The sequence below is a fragment of the Rattus rattus genome, chromosome 7, assembly GCF_011064425.1.
Source record: "Rattus rattus isolate New Zealand chromosome 7, Rrattus_CSIRO_v1, whole genome shotgun sequence".
NCBI classification, from domain to species: Eukaryota; Metazoa; Chordata; class Mammalia; order Rodentia; family Muridae; genus Rattus; species Rattus rattus.
The window spans coordinates 66,694,507-66,709,229 of record NC_046160.1 but is presented as its reverse complement, the minus strand read 5'-3'; the positions used below and the strand labels follow the sequence as shown (position 1 = coordinate 66,709,229).

At 43.0% G+C, this 14,723-nt stretch overlaps 1 protein-coding gene across 7 annotated transcripts in view; it reads right to left on the bottom strand.

Annotated features, from left to right (window-relative positions):
* The window catches only part of Npas3 (neuronal PAS domain protein 3), an 814,553-nt gene that overhangs the window by 732,943 nt on the left and 66,887 nt on the right, over positions 1-14,723 (bottom strand). The gene's annotated exons all lie outside the window — the stretch shown is intronic.

The window sequence follows — 14,723 nt, the reverse complement described above, 5'->3', positions numbered from 1 at the left end:
ATATTTTCTGCCCTCTGAAGCCCCCTACACTTGCATATTGGCAGGCAATCTGAAACACTCCTTAAATCCACCATCTCGGCAATCACGGAGTTTGAACTCCTGCCATTATGTAACTTAATAAGCGGCACTGAAAACAATCACCACCAAGTGCGAGTGTGCCCGCCATTAAATTTAGTTCTATGAAATTTAAGGCTGAATTCAATCATCTTTCTGTCTTTTTGCTTCATTGGGTGAAATCCAACTGTTCGGGTTTACTTCTGACTTTTCTCGACAGGCAGACGATATGCATAATTTTTTTTAAAGCTACAACACCAGCATTTTACATTCCTGTCTGTTGCGCATCACCCACGGGAAGGCGGAGCTGGGTGAGAGGAGTGAGACCACTTGAGTTTAGCGGAGGAAGTAAGATTGCAAGGCATAATGCTACCTCAATTTTTATTATTTATTATTTTATATTCTCTGTGCAGGTGTGTGCGTGTGCATGTGCTTGTGTGTGTGTGTTTAAGGTGAAAATCTCTACATACATACCAAGGCTATCCTGCACATTTGTGACTGCATCCTCAGCCTTCTGAGTGCTATGACTAAGACAGACAGCCCGACGCCTAGCTCTCGGCCACCACTGAATACAAAGTATCAACAAGTGCATAATGGGTAAGCTGGTACATTCAAGCACAGAGGGTAATTAAGTGAAGAAAGTAGTCTGTTGGTACAACCACCAGGGATGGTTTTCCTCATGGGTACTATTGTGCACTTTCTATTTTGCTTTTAGTGTACAACATGTTCACATCAGTATGATGCCAGCACGCACAATTTGAAACGGGGCAGTCTCGATTAAATAAGGAAAAAGACTAAATTCTATGCCATCAGAATGGTCACTTAGCCTTAGTTCCTTCTAGGGTCATTTAGCAAAATGTCAGAATATGTGAGGAAAAAAGCTAGAAACGCTCACTTGCTAGCTGACGTTTTATAGAATATGAAAAATAGTGAATAATATATCACATTTTAATACCCTTCAGAATATATGCTTCCTTAATAAAAGAGAACCATTAATGGGAATACTGGGATGATAAAAAAATCATTTTTCATTCTTGGAGTTTGAGTTTCCCTAAGACACTGTGATCTGCACCACAAACAGTTTTCTCTGCATTGCTGGATGCCCCTTCGTTTCTGACACAGATGTCCCTTCAGATTTTTGCTTTGAAATACATTTGTTTTTTTTTTTTCTGATGCACCTTTAAATATTAAAAAATCCATATTATTCTAAGAAACTAGCTCATCATGCTTCTCCATTGGAAGGGTTTACACTCCTTATTGTAACCAGGGAGAGTTCCAGTGACAATCTGGTATAGCACCTTCCCCATGCCCCCAGCACAGCAGCTTTCCCCATGCCCCCAGCACAGCACCCTCCCCATGCCCCCAGCACAGCACCCTCCCCATGCCCCCAGCACAGCACCCTCCCCATGCCCCCAGCACAGCACCCTCCCCATGCCCCCAGCACAGCACCCTCCCCATGCCCCCAGCACAGCACCCTCCGCAGGGCTGCAGAACCAGGGATCCCAGCCCTGGTTTGGTCCGAATGGCCCCCTTCACTGCCCGGAGCCCAGAAGCTCTGCCTGTATTCCTATTATGCTCCCAGGCACCTACTCCACTTACCAGACTCCTCTTCTTCAAAATACTTCCCACTGCCCCCTCTGAGCAGCTTTCTTCATGGCTCCCAAGTAAATGTACTACTTATTCTGTGTCCCCATTGTATGTTCCCCAACACCCCATGTCAGAAGTACACCCAATGCTTACATACTTCTCTGCCTGCCAATCCTCACTGCCATTGTTACAGCATCCTGAGGGGAGTAAAATTAATTCCACCGAGTTCAAATAGAGCCAAAGGGCAAGTACCATCGCACAGTGTGATTCATGGGGGCTCTGACTCTAGGTTCATCTCTGTATCTATCTTGGGGTGACCTTCAGTCGCTTATCCCTTGTAAAGAAGAATTATCAAAATCCATCACAGTTTCAAAATAAGGAAGAGCTGAGGTTCAGTCCCAAAACAGCAGGAAAATGACAAGGCAGAACTACCGATGAATGTGTGGCCGGCTGACTGAGCGGCCAAAAAATATAGCAATTTTTATCTGTGTGCTATCCTTAAATGTGAGCTTATGTTATGAGTTATACGTGTATTTTGATTTGGGTGACAGGGACCAAGTGTTCAAAAGCAGAGTAGCAAATTTTCACTGCAGAGGCTGAAGAAAGGGTGTAAGCTGTGAGCTCCATCGGCCTCTGTGAACTTTTAACTTAAATTAAAAGGAAAAAAAGCAATAAAGACAAAAACAAAACCACAACACAAAACTAAGCCTGACACTATGAGACCATGAGCTTCTACCTGTATTGTGTGAAAGTTGACCTGTGTGTGTAAGACTGAAAACCGCCACTAGTGGGTTTTTTTTTGTTGTTTGTTTTTGTTGTTGTTGTTTTTGTTTATAGCTCAGTCATTGTGCTATGCTTCACAGCAGAGGTAGAGGAAAAGGTGGCCACTGAGTTCAACTATCTGTGCCAATCCCCATTTTCCTTCTATCAGCCCAGTGCTCTTAGCCTCCCAACATCCTGTTAAAAATACGTCTAGTGCATCTAGGAGAGCCACTGCCCCTTGTAAATTCCCATATTAAAGGATAGCCTAGAAGGGAAAGAATCTGTAATAGAGCCATTTATAGCCAAGCACTAAATCATAGAATACAGAAAACAAATGTGGACGTCTGGAAGGGTGGGGGCAAATATATTACCTCTCCTCAATGAACATTCCTAGCATACTCTGGGATCTCCTAGCTGACAAAATTAAGTGGAAGCCGGACCACAAGTATATCAAAGGTCGGGGAGGAAGGGAGAGCCAAGGAGAAGGGGAAGGCAGGGGAGGAGCAGAAGGAGGAGAAAGGGAAAGGAAAGGGGTAAGGAGATAGGATCCCAGTAAATAGTTAACCAGGTGTCAAGTAAAGGGGCAGCCCTCAAATGGAATTCTTTTGTAACAATTTTGTAATCACTTTTTATAGCAACAGGGGTTTGAGGGGAAGGGGGAGGGAAGAGAGGAAGGAGGAAGAAACGCTTTAGTATAAGGCTGGAAACCCAGGATTTAAAAACTAATAGGCTACAGCTTTCCAATGAGTCCTAGTCCTCCTGACTCGGTGCCCAAACACGTTTTTTCTCTGAACTGCCTTGCTCTTCGGCCAAAAAGAGAAACTTATTTTCCATCTATGTAAACTCCTAGAAGAGGAGGGAACAGGAAGACTACTCAATTCAGCCCAAGAAAAATACAGCCCTTGTTCATATCTCCAAGTGTCTTGGCAACCACCCAACCTCTGCCAACGTTGGTGGTCCCGGCCCGCGGCTATGATCTGACCCAGGAATTAGATGGGTTTTGCTAACCTTCCTTCACCAGGTCAACTGGAGAAAATGATACACTTACTGAGCAGGAAGGAAGGGCAGGAAGCGCATCACAGTTAACACCGCCCTGCTCCCTAAGCTGGCAGGGCTTAGAGAGCCCTGGAATTTAGCTGCAAAGGCTTTAAGGCTTGCTAAATTCTGTAATGAGAGAAGCAACCTCCAAGACAGGGAGAAGGAAGAACTTAGGCGGTTACCGGGAGAACAAAAGGAATCCCCAGCTCTCAATTCAAGAAGCTAAGTCCATCTGCCGTTTCTTAGCAATAGCATCGGTCAGCAATTAAATAAATAAAAATAAAAAGGGGGCGTGGAAGTGAAGAGTGCTGAAGTGGTCAGGTCAGTCAGGGCAGCAAAGTAAGGAGGAAGATTGGAGAAGGAGCAAGGAAATTGGAAGCAGGAACCTAATGGACAATAAAACTCAGGCAGGGATAGTGAATGAGCGCAGATCTCTCTCTCCCTACGAGAAGAAGGAATGGACAGCAGAGAAATGGAGCAGTGGGAGGGAGCCACGGGTGAACGGGCTCTGCTGACAGAGAGTGATAGCTGATGCCAACAGTTACTGAGGATCAGAAGCTGTGGTAGAGGCTGGGGCTATGGTGACAGCCACACATACCTGCCCTCAGAGGGCTTAGGATCGAAATAGCATAGCATTGCAGACGACAAGATGACAGACTTGAGGAACCAAAAATGAGATATTTGAGATGCCCCAGGGGGAAAAAAAGAGACCTGAAAAACAAGTGTGTGAATCTGACTTCAACGCACACATCCCACTCCCCCTCGTGTTGACCTGAGGCTAGAAGTGTGTCCTCATGGGTAGGCAAGAACAGGGTCTCACCTGACAAGAACACAGAAAGTCATCAATCGGGGAAGGACAGGGAGCTAAGACATTTCAAGTAATCAAATTCTAGTTTCTTGGTCTTTTAGTATTTTTGTCAGTTGCCTGTGGCACCAACCTGAGAACTCTCAGGGAATCTAAAAGAGCTCACTGTGGGCCTGTAAAAACGACTCAGCTCCGTATGTAAAGGAATCTGCCACCAAACTTGAGCTCAACCCCCTGCCTACATGTTAGGAGAGAAGTAATGTGTATGTGCATACACATGCCCACAGACACCCACATGCGTGTATGAGTATACTCGCACAGGCTCACGCACACACACACACAATTTTTTAATTTTCATTAAAAATTGTATCACTAAAAGAGATCACCATGGTATTAGCCTGGCTGTCCTGCCTTCACCTGTTTTCTGCGTATGGGGCTAAAACAGAAATAACGCCTTACTTCACAGCTGTAAGCTTAGGTATTAAGACTTAAAAGATTACTGACCACCTACTATGTGCTTCGTGCGTCATGTTACAACAGTCTCACAAGGGCCGGATTACATGCCCATTCTACAGAGGAGAATATAAGCCTCAGGAACGAGTGCTTTCCTCAATGTTCTGCAGCCAGTCAGTGGCCACTTCCAGACAGTTTTAAACAATCACATGTGTCTGAGCCCAAAATCCCTTTCAAAACTATTTAAAAGCCATCTGTCCTCCACCTTGTCCCCTCCCCATCCTCAACTTTAGATACACTTCAAGGTCTATAAAAGCACAGACGGTATTTTTATTAGTGGGAACGAAGACCAGCTTCAAGAGCACCTCAAGAGCTAACTCGAACGTATCAACTGACGAAGAATGAACTCAGTCCGAGAGCACGGGGGCCTCTAAAGGCAGACTATTTTTATTTACAATTTATATAATAAAATCTTATCAAAGAGCTCCGTATTCTACAATGCTGAAAGAGCTGTCTCCATGCTTAGTATTTTATGCTCCTACAAGAATTGTGTTCATTATAAAGAGTTCGTAAGACTAAAGATAAGGAGAATCAAAACAAAAGTTATCAACAATCCAAATGGTCGCAGCTGGTGCACATGGACATTCTGCTTGGTGAGTTTCATATTCTCAACTAAGACCGAACTCTCACGAGTCCGGTATGTAACAAGATTATTATTATTTTCTTCAAAATTATATGCTAAACATGCACATAATATACCATAGTAATAAAAATATGATTTAGACTGGGAGGGCTTGGTAAAAGCTTGGTGGTAGCGTCTAACATGTATGAAACCCTGTGTTCAATCCCCAGAACTAGAAATAAAAGAAAACAAAAAGATATTCGGTGAGTAAATGGCCTTCTTATCCTCTAGGCCTGTTGGACGTAGGAGCCCCCAGCCGCATGCCGGTTTTTAAACATTAGAACTCAACCAAGTTAATCTAACAAAAGGCAAATTAAAGTGTCTGTCTCTCCTCTGGTTATTTCACACCATGGACATCTGAGGGCAGAGCACATGTGCTTCTTTTCCACATTGGTACCCCCAATTTAGTGATGGCACAAGCTAAATGTTCAATAAATATTCAATAGGCCGCTCAGCATAAAGCCATGAGATACCTATCAGATGACAGGCCAGTGTCATGGTGGATGTTTATACAGTTCATAAATACATGCACAGGGGAACAAAACCTAAGCTCTCTTAATATAAGGTGAATGAGAACAGAATAATATTCAAGGTAAAAACTCCATTCATCTCTACTGTATAATCATGGAGGAAAAGGTGTTTTCTCTAAAATGCTAAATATGCTTAAAGATTTAAGTGCCCCATAAGCCAAGGACGCAATCCCCATCCTGTTCCGTGTACCTCGCCACTCCAATACTCACGTTATCGCACCCCTACAGAACCAATCCACCTTTCAGGGTGCGTTTTTAGAATGTATTACGAATGACGATAATTGTCAACAGCTTTCAGATCTATTTCCAGCAGCAGAAAGAATCAATATCTGTATGAAAAGGGGTGAATCTGACTCACAGTCAAATTAGGAAGGGAGACACAGAGGAGAAATATGGAGATTAGGCCGCGCCTTCCAGTGAGAGGGAATATTCATTCCAAAAGTGAGGCCACGGGTCAGCTTTGAATCCAAGTGTAAGGTTAACATTTTGTCTCACTAGAAAAAAATGAATTTGACCTTGTAATATTTATATCACATAAAAACCTACCAGAGACAGATTTCTTTCTGAAAGCCTTCAGATTGCGTCTTGTCAAACCGACTGTGTCAGAGATGTGAAATGTGATCTTAAGTGGTGGCCATATTTGATGGTAACAACCCAAAAGACAGTGCTGGAAAAGGTTTTAGTGTTCCCTTTTAAAAAGAGAGAAAGAAAGAAGGAAAAAATCCTGGGCTTCCCACTATTTTTGTTATGCCTGACCAGAAGACGATAGACGTCATTGAGGGTGGCCTTTGGGAGGAATGTCTCCTTTTATAAAACTGTTAATAGTATAGTCTCTATAGATAGAAATTTGAAGCAATGGATGCTGTCAGCAAAGGTGCATGTTTTAATTTTTGGCTAAGATGTGGGAACCCACTGTAAAGAATGCAGAAGAGAATAATTCTGAATGGGACAACGGCCAACGAGCTGTAGTAAGTCTATCTTGGTGGGTACTAGTGAAAGCAGAAAGCATTCTTTATCCTTTTACGTGTTTACAGCTCACTAGGGGAAGAAAAGCATGGCGAAGTTCGCAGACATGGACTAGTTAGGCAATGAAGTTTTCATAAAGCTAATGTTGTTTAAATCTGCAAGTACATGTAATCCTAGTAGCCCTCAGAGAACCGCCTTGTGCGAAGGTGATTCAGAGACGTGTGTCACCTTCCAAAGCATATGCTCCAACACATTCTCCAAGCTATTTTCCACAGGCCCTCATCTACCATCTTCATTCCTGCTTAGCCATTAGAAAGTTGATGCCTTATGGGTTGCTCACTAAGAGAAATATAGCAATTAAAGGCCAAGCACACAATTCCTGTGATCTGATATATCATGTCTTAGGTGAGGAGGAGGCTGTAGAGGAAGACGTCTGAAGGATCTGGAAGAGAGTGTGCATGGGGTGGGGGTGGGGTGGAGGTCAGGTAGACATGCCCAGTGTCTGTCCCTCTGGCCCGTGCTGTCACCCAACACCTGTAGTCGCTACACTTGGTCCTTTTCTCAGTTCACTGGGGATAGTGATGTCTACCTTTGCACCTGAGAACTACCAGAGAGTCTGTATATGTATGAAATGTGGGTTCTTAACAAATGGTGATGATTACTGCTGCATTGGCATCCCTCCTATAATTTTTATATTATCCCATATGACATGGGGTAGTCAGTCACACAAAATAATACACATCACGTGGTTTCGGTGACAGTGTTTTGTGTCAGGATCACAGCTCTGAAGGAGGTTGGAAAGGAAGATATGAAATCAGAGCTAGGAACAGAAAAATAGTTAATCTTTGCTTTGAAAAACAAGGACTTAGGAGGGGCTCTGTAAGGATGAGGACACGCAGGACGATTCTCATGCGAACAGCCCTGGTGGTAACACTCACACATTCAGTGTGTAAGTACACTGGCTTTGACCCTCGGAGAGTGACTCCTGACTCCTGACATATACGAAACATTTGAATGAAGTAAAGATAATTCTCGGATAATAATAATAACCATCACCTAATGATTGTCTGCTATTCATCAATTCTTCTGTGCCTCAACTTCTCTTTTCTAAAATGGAACTAATCATCTTAATTTAAGGAAAGAACTCAGCCATCAGCTGTGATACTCAGGGTGCTGCTGCTATAGCAATCGCTGTGCTGCACAGGTTCCCTCTGGCCCCGTTGACCCCCACAGCAACTGCAAGCCACAGCACAACTACTAGGAGAGATGGGGTTGACTAGAGTCAACTAGGAAATCTTTGCCTTGATATGGCTTTTAAAAAGGCATCATTGTGAAGAGCTTTAGACAAGCCTAAGAGTTCAAAGGGACTGGTCTGGAGAAAGAAAAGGAATCTCTCAGATCTTTGTCTCCAGCAATGAGGAAATGAAAGATTTTGCAAGATAGTAGAAATGGAGTGGGAGAGAAAGGGGCCATGAACCTCCTCACGAAACGTCACTGTAGGCCACCATTTACTGAATGCTCAAAACAGATCAAGCAGTGTGTTGTTATGATATAATTATGTCATTCACTTATCCCAGTGTTACTCTGGGAATTTGCCTTTAGCAGATGACAGCAGAAGTTGAAGTTTAGATCACAGGTTCAATACAGCTAACTGATGGCCAGATTGAACCCAAATTTGTCTGATCTCAAAACCAGCCATCTTGGTCTCTAAACTGTTGTCCCATAGCAGCACTTAAGATGATAAACATGTGGCCTGGCCGAAGGATTAATTGATATTGATTTCTCTATTCTTCAGAATGCATCTCCTTGGTATCTCAAGTGAGAGTCATTGCCGTTTTCTGAGGGCAGGATGCAAATTTCAATCACCAATCATCAATATTTTGAAAGGCAGAGCAACACAGATGAGACATTCTTAAAAATCTATCAAGGGCTATAAATAGCATCTGCCCTGTTTTGCATGAAAACGACCCTGTTTGTGAGCATTACACTCTTTACGCTGGGTCCAGGTCTGTCAGCAGAAAGAAGACCGACTCCTGCGGAGGCAAAGTGAAGAAGTTTTCTAAGCAATAGAACCCAAAAGTTCATTTCTCGAAATCGGATGCTTTAAATGGGTTGTTTTGAAGACATTGTTCATATCTATTCAAATAGACCCCGGTCTGATCTAATGTTAATCTGTCACTCCTAACTGATCCTTACAAAGCCTTAGACCACTGCTTACAAAAGGAATGTAGTTTATTACAGTTGTTGCACTCCAAATGAATATTGATTTCAATCTCGGGATGCTATGAAAGGACTTGCATCAATTACACAGTACATCAGAGTCATAATGCGAGTTACCTAGTTCCAATGATGCACACGGCAAATCAATCATTCACTTTCACACACCTTCGAAGAGGCACCAGCCACCATGAGCTTCCTTTATCTAAGCCTTGAAATGAGCTGAGCGGTGCAAAGCAGTGAGAGAAAAGGAAGTCATCCCCGGGTTTTATACACCATAGGCTACTGTCAGAGAGCCATTATAATTACTCCCTTTCAAGTGGGCCGTGTGTTAATACAAATACAAATGAGGGGGTAAAAAAAAATGAAGCATTAATGACAGCATTACGAGGGGAGGTTTCTCCTTTACATTATTTATTTATTCAATGGAAAATTATTTGGCAATTATGATAAAGCAACTGGAGGACAATGACTTTCCTTTGAATCACTAATTAAAATGCTGATTGCCTGTGGCGTGAGATGTGTGGTTATGGTCAAACAAGAACCTTCATTGTACTAAACAGCTTGGGCTGGCCTGACACCTGGGTGGTGAGGGACTGCAGAAATCAAGCTGACTTCATTACTAAATTCAAACTCATTTTTATTCAATGAAATTTGAGGATGGTATTAAGAATTTGAGCGAGATAATGCTGAAGCTAGGAAAATCTTAAAAGAAAAGGGAAGGTGGGAGGGATAAAAAAAAAAGAGAGAGAGAGAGAGAGAGAGAGAGAGGAGAGAGAGAGAGAGAGAGAGAGGATCCTGGGAAATCGATTTCTTAAAGTAAGCTTGTACTTCCTGTGTCCCTTCCCTTTCTCTTCCGGCCACCTTTATGTATGAGCAAGTATCAAAGACATTGTCACCTTCTTAGCATTAGTGCACTTTACACAGCTGGTTCTCTCCGATGATGGAAGAAACACTTCGCTATTAATTGTGAAGAGGAAATTGCCTATCATATAATGAATCTAGTGCTTTGAATTTTACTAACTAAAATGATAACTTTCATAATAACACTAAAATAGTCATTTTCTAAAATGAAAATATGTTTTATTGCCACTTGTTTATGGTCTTTAAAGAAACGTGCTGAACTCATAAGGTAAAAGTAAGGTGAACACCATTAACCCATAACATCATTTAAAATGCATTCTTTGGAAAGACCCGTTCTCCCCCCTGAAGGATAACCACGTAGATTTGGAAGCTTTGCTTCCATTTGGACATTCCCTCCAGAGTGTCTCCCAGGAAGTTCGGGCTCTGCACAATCTAGAGAAGATGTTGACCCCTCCTTGAAAGGCAGGGACTATCCCACTTGTAAATGTCAGGGTCACACTGGCGGTCTTCAGCTTTCACTCCGGCATCTGTTCTGCGTCACAAGATGAACTAGTCGCTCCCCCAAAAGAACCCCTAGTGGCTAGTCATTGTCAACTCGACTGAATGTTGAATCACCTAAGAGACATGACTCAGGATATGTCTTTGAGGAAAATGAGAGATTTTTAACTGAGGCGTGAAGACACCATCCTGCAGTGGAACTGATGACAGCATCCCATATTCTGGGGTCCCAGACCGAACAGGAAGGAGAAAAAGCCCACTGAGCATTAGCATCCCAGCCCCACCCCCAGCTCTGACCCCTGACCCCAGCTCTGAGAGAGTTCTCACTGCCATGGATGGACTACCCATAGCTTCAGACCCAGCCACAATGTAAACCTTTCCCCCTTAGGCTGCTCCTGGAGATATCTGGTCTCAGGTCCAAGAGAAGGAACTAACACAACCCACCTCACATGCTTTGCGACAACTGTCCCACCTCCTTCCGTGTCTCATTTTTCCAAGCTTGTGAACTGCCATTCTCCAGAATACCTTAGTGTACCTTTCTGACCATTCACCACAGTATGTCCTTTTCAACGAGTGGCTGGAGAGATGTGGCTATTCTAGATGTGGTCAAGCTACTCAAGTGTAGTGGGAACTGAGACAGGCAAAAAACAACCTGTAAGTGCTGCCAGTCTACATTTTAGTTTACATTTTACATCACAGTTTACATTTGCTGCCCATGGACTTCATTATCTTAGTCCACTGTTGACCACGGTAAGAACACACCCCTTCCGTTTGATGTTAATAAGCTCTCAAAGCCTTACTTTCCTCACACATAATGCATTTAACTCAGTAGGTAGGCTCTGAATGGATACTAGCTACTAATTCCGGCACAACTGTCAGGTCTCAGGGACAGAGCAAAGGCTCTATGCCACCAACCTCAGACACAGGTAGGTCTCATCACTTACACTTACAAGACAGAGATGCTTTGACACACATGGCTTCAGTAATTTGCTTAACTGGCTTAAGTGGTGACAGGGCCAGGCTCGGATGTTCAAGTCACCATAACCACTGCAATATCAATGACCATCCCTCTTCATTCCCTGACTTGTAAAACATTAATAAACGGGACAATGATAAACTATTAATCAGACTCAGATTAAAGCAGCATTTCTTTAAAGGCCGGTCTTCAGCCTGATTAATTTATCTTGGGGGTTTGCTTACTCATCGCCTGCAACTCCCTTCCTCCACAACGCCTCTGCTCATGAAGAAGCCACAGTCACACCCGTAACAAGACACTTCTACGGTGGCCTGTGCACAGTGAGGTCCAGTCACCGCCGGAGTTCCTCCTGAGTAGATGAATGAACCCGTGACTGACAACGGTGACTACCGTCTTTCTCACGCTCTGCCCATCTGTCCCTTTGTGCTCCTTCCTCTGCCAGAGCAAGTCTCAATTTAGGTGTTCTTGGCGTCTTATGTTCCAAAATCTCAGGAAATTAGCTCATTTCTCCTTTCTATTCTGCAGATTCCCAAGCGCGGGCTCTTCCATTGCAGGGCTGATCCTGTGTTGATTCCCAAAAGCAATCCCACAATCCCTTGATCCTGGGCCACCTAGATTAGGGAGCAGGTCATCTGGGCTCTCTCTGCCCACTGGAGGTGTCACATTGTTTTAGTTTCTGACATGCTGCCCTTTCTGATTTGAAAAGCCATTATCCTTTACAGAGAGAACAGAAGTCAAATAGAATTTACTACCGTTTGCCTCTGTGTAGTCAATTTTTAACACTCTGCCATCTGCCCCAAACAATGCAAATCGGCAAATATTTATGGAATGCCTACAACATGAGAATATTTTTATGAGAACAAAGAGAATACAAAGATGGCACAGTGTGCTTCAGAGAGTGGGGAAGAGGCAGAGCCCAATCTAGGAAGGGAAGTGAGAGAGGGAAACAGCCATGTACAATAACGGTAAGAAACAAGAACCCGGGGACAAATAGTTGCAGGGTCCCAAAGAGGAGGGTCCAGTTAGGCAATGAGCTAGATTCTCCTTTCATTGTTTCTTTCTGAATATGTGATTTTAAGTCTTTGAAAACCTTGTATCTTTGGTGTATATGTTTTCAAAACTGACTTCTCCTGCCTCTTGTTTTGCGTGACAACTGCTTTTTATACTGTGACTACCTACATAGCATTACTGACACCTCACACACCTGTGGACCATCTCCCCTCAATCTGTCTTCCACTTACAAGTTCATTATTCATTTATTATACAAATGTACAGTCGGCTAAACGTCAGGTCATGCTTTAAAAGTCAAGGCACAGCCTCCCATGTTCCTATTTCTAGACTATCTATTGTGGACCACGGCCATAGGTTTATTGGTTCTGCACCGAAAGAACCTAAAACATCCAGTTGGAATTTTAAGACTATGGCTCCTATGGGAACAGTGAGATGGCTCCATGGGCAACGGTACTGGTCAACGGGCCTGAGAGCCTAAGTTTGACCCCCAAAATCCACATAGTGGGAGGAGCGATTCAATGTTCAAGGATACGTACAAACACACACACACACACACACACACACACCCCACTAAATATTAAATAAGTAACATTTAAGTTAATACAATATTTTAATAAATAAAATATTTAAATATGCTTCTAACCTCACGTAGCCAATCTAGCTGTATATAGCTTCCTCCTGACCAAGAAATTCTGCCCTTATTTAGAAGTCCATTGAGGACAGCCAAGTGCTCCACTGTTTCCTCAATCATCTGAGAGATTATTGTGAAGAGAAGTCATACATTCTTCAGATTCTTGGCAGGCTGTCTTCAAAGGAAAATCGGCAGTGCTCCGAGGACTCCCTAGTCACAGATGCGTACGTAGAACAGCTAAGCCTCCTCCAGCTCACGCTGTGGTCCCAACTACGTCTGCTGAGTTAGTCCATCCACAGCCAAATGCTTCCTACACGCACGTTTATCTTTATATTCATAAATATTTCCTAATTACATTTCCATATTCAAAAGAATGATGCTTACTGTTGAAACATATGAAAGTACAGATCAGAAAGATTTTTCTAAATTCAAATTTGGACTCCCTAGAAAAAGATTCTTTAACATTCTCAATACATTTTTTCCTGCGTGTATGTTCATCTGAATATACAAATATGTGCCTGTGTACATGTTTATACCCTATACGTGTGTGTGTGTGTGTGCATGCGTGTGATATGTGTTTACATGTTGACCGATGAACTGTGTGGGGAATGCTCACAGTGTTTTTAAATTGAATCACGGTTTCTTGCTGAGAGGAAAGCAAATCCTTTACTGTAAGTCCTTCCAATCGGTCCTTGAGCCAAGAATTGCTTATAATCCTCTGCCACAATTCAATATTCTGACTGAAACCTGTACTTCATACTCTGATTTCCAAAGAACTGTTGAAACCTATAACCACCCTTCTCATTGATCAAACATTAGTTTATGTTTTGCTCATTTTTATCTTCTCTTTACTGGCCGTAATTTCCACTGTGAAGCCATCTTTGCCAAGCGTTGATTCTTCAGTCAACCTCCTTCCCAGTACCCCAAACGAGAAAAACACACGAAGACATTATATGCAATGCCTCACCTTGCAAGAGTCTAAATTTCAGAAATGCAATTCAGGACTTTTCTTACCATCTTCCTTCGGAATTCATCATTAACAAGCAGATCTCCTCTTGGTCCCCAGGTACAGAGGTTTCACAGAGCAACCCGGAATCTCTGCCTCCAGAATGTGTGTCTCTCACAACTGTTCTGATCAACTCACTGTTTCCTTTCGTTTTCATCAGAGACCACTGCAGGTCTGGAGTATAGGCTCCCCTGAGATACTCAGCCCTTGTGATGATTCCTTAGCGTCAACAAATGCACTTCTGGGGGAGCCTGCCTATCTGTGGGAGCAGCTCAGACAGCTGCCCCACTCTGCTGGGCAGAGGGGCCCCTTTCTATAGAAAAGCAAAACCCTCTATTCGCTGACCTCCAGAGGGTCACTGAGAGCCTGTTGCTGCTCTGTTCTTCTGTGAATATTGGTTTCATAATTTTCTCTGTTCAAAAATCATGTTTATTGGCATATAATATTAGCACATACATTCTGATCAGAAACAATGCAATGCCATGTGTGTGTGTGTGTGTGTGTGTGTGTGTGTGTGTGTGTGTGTGTGTGGTGATCAACTCAGAAAAAAACAGACAAAATAATTTCAAATGAAAATAAAATAGAGTAGCGCGTCAAGGCAAATGTGAACTAGTTATAGGAGATACGAAATTATCCAAACAAT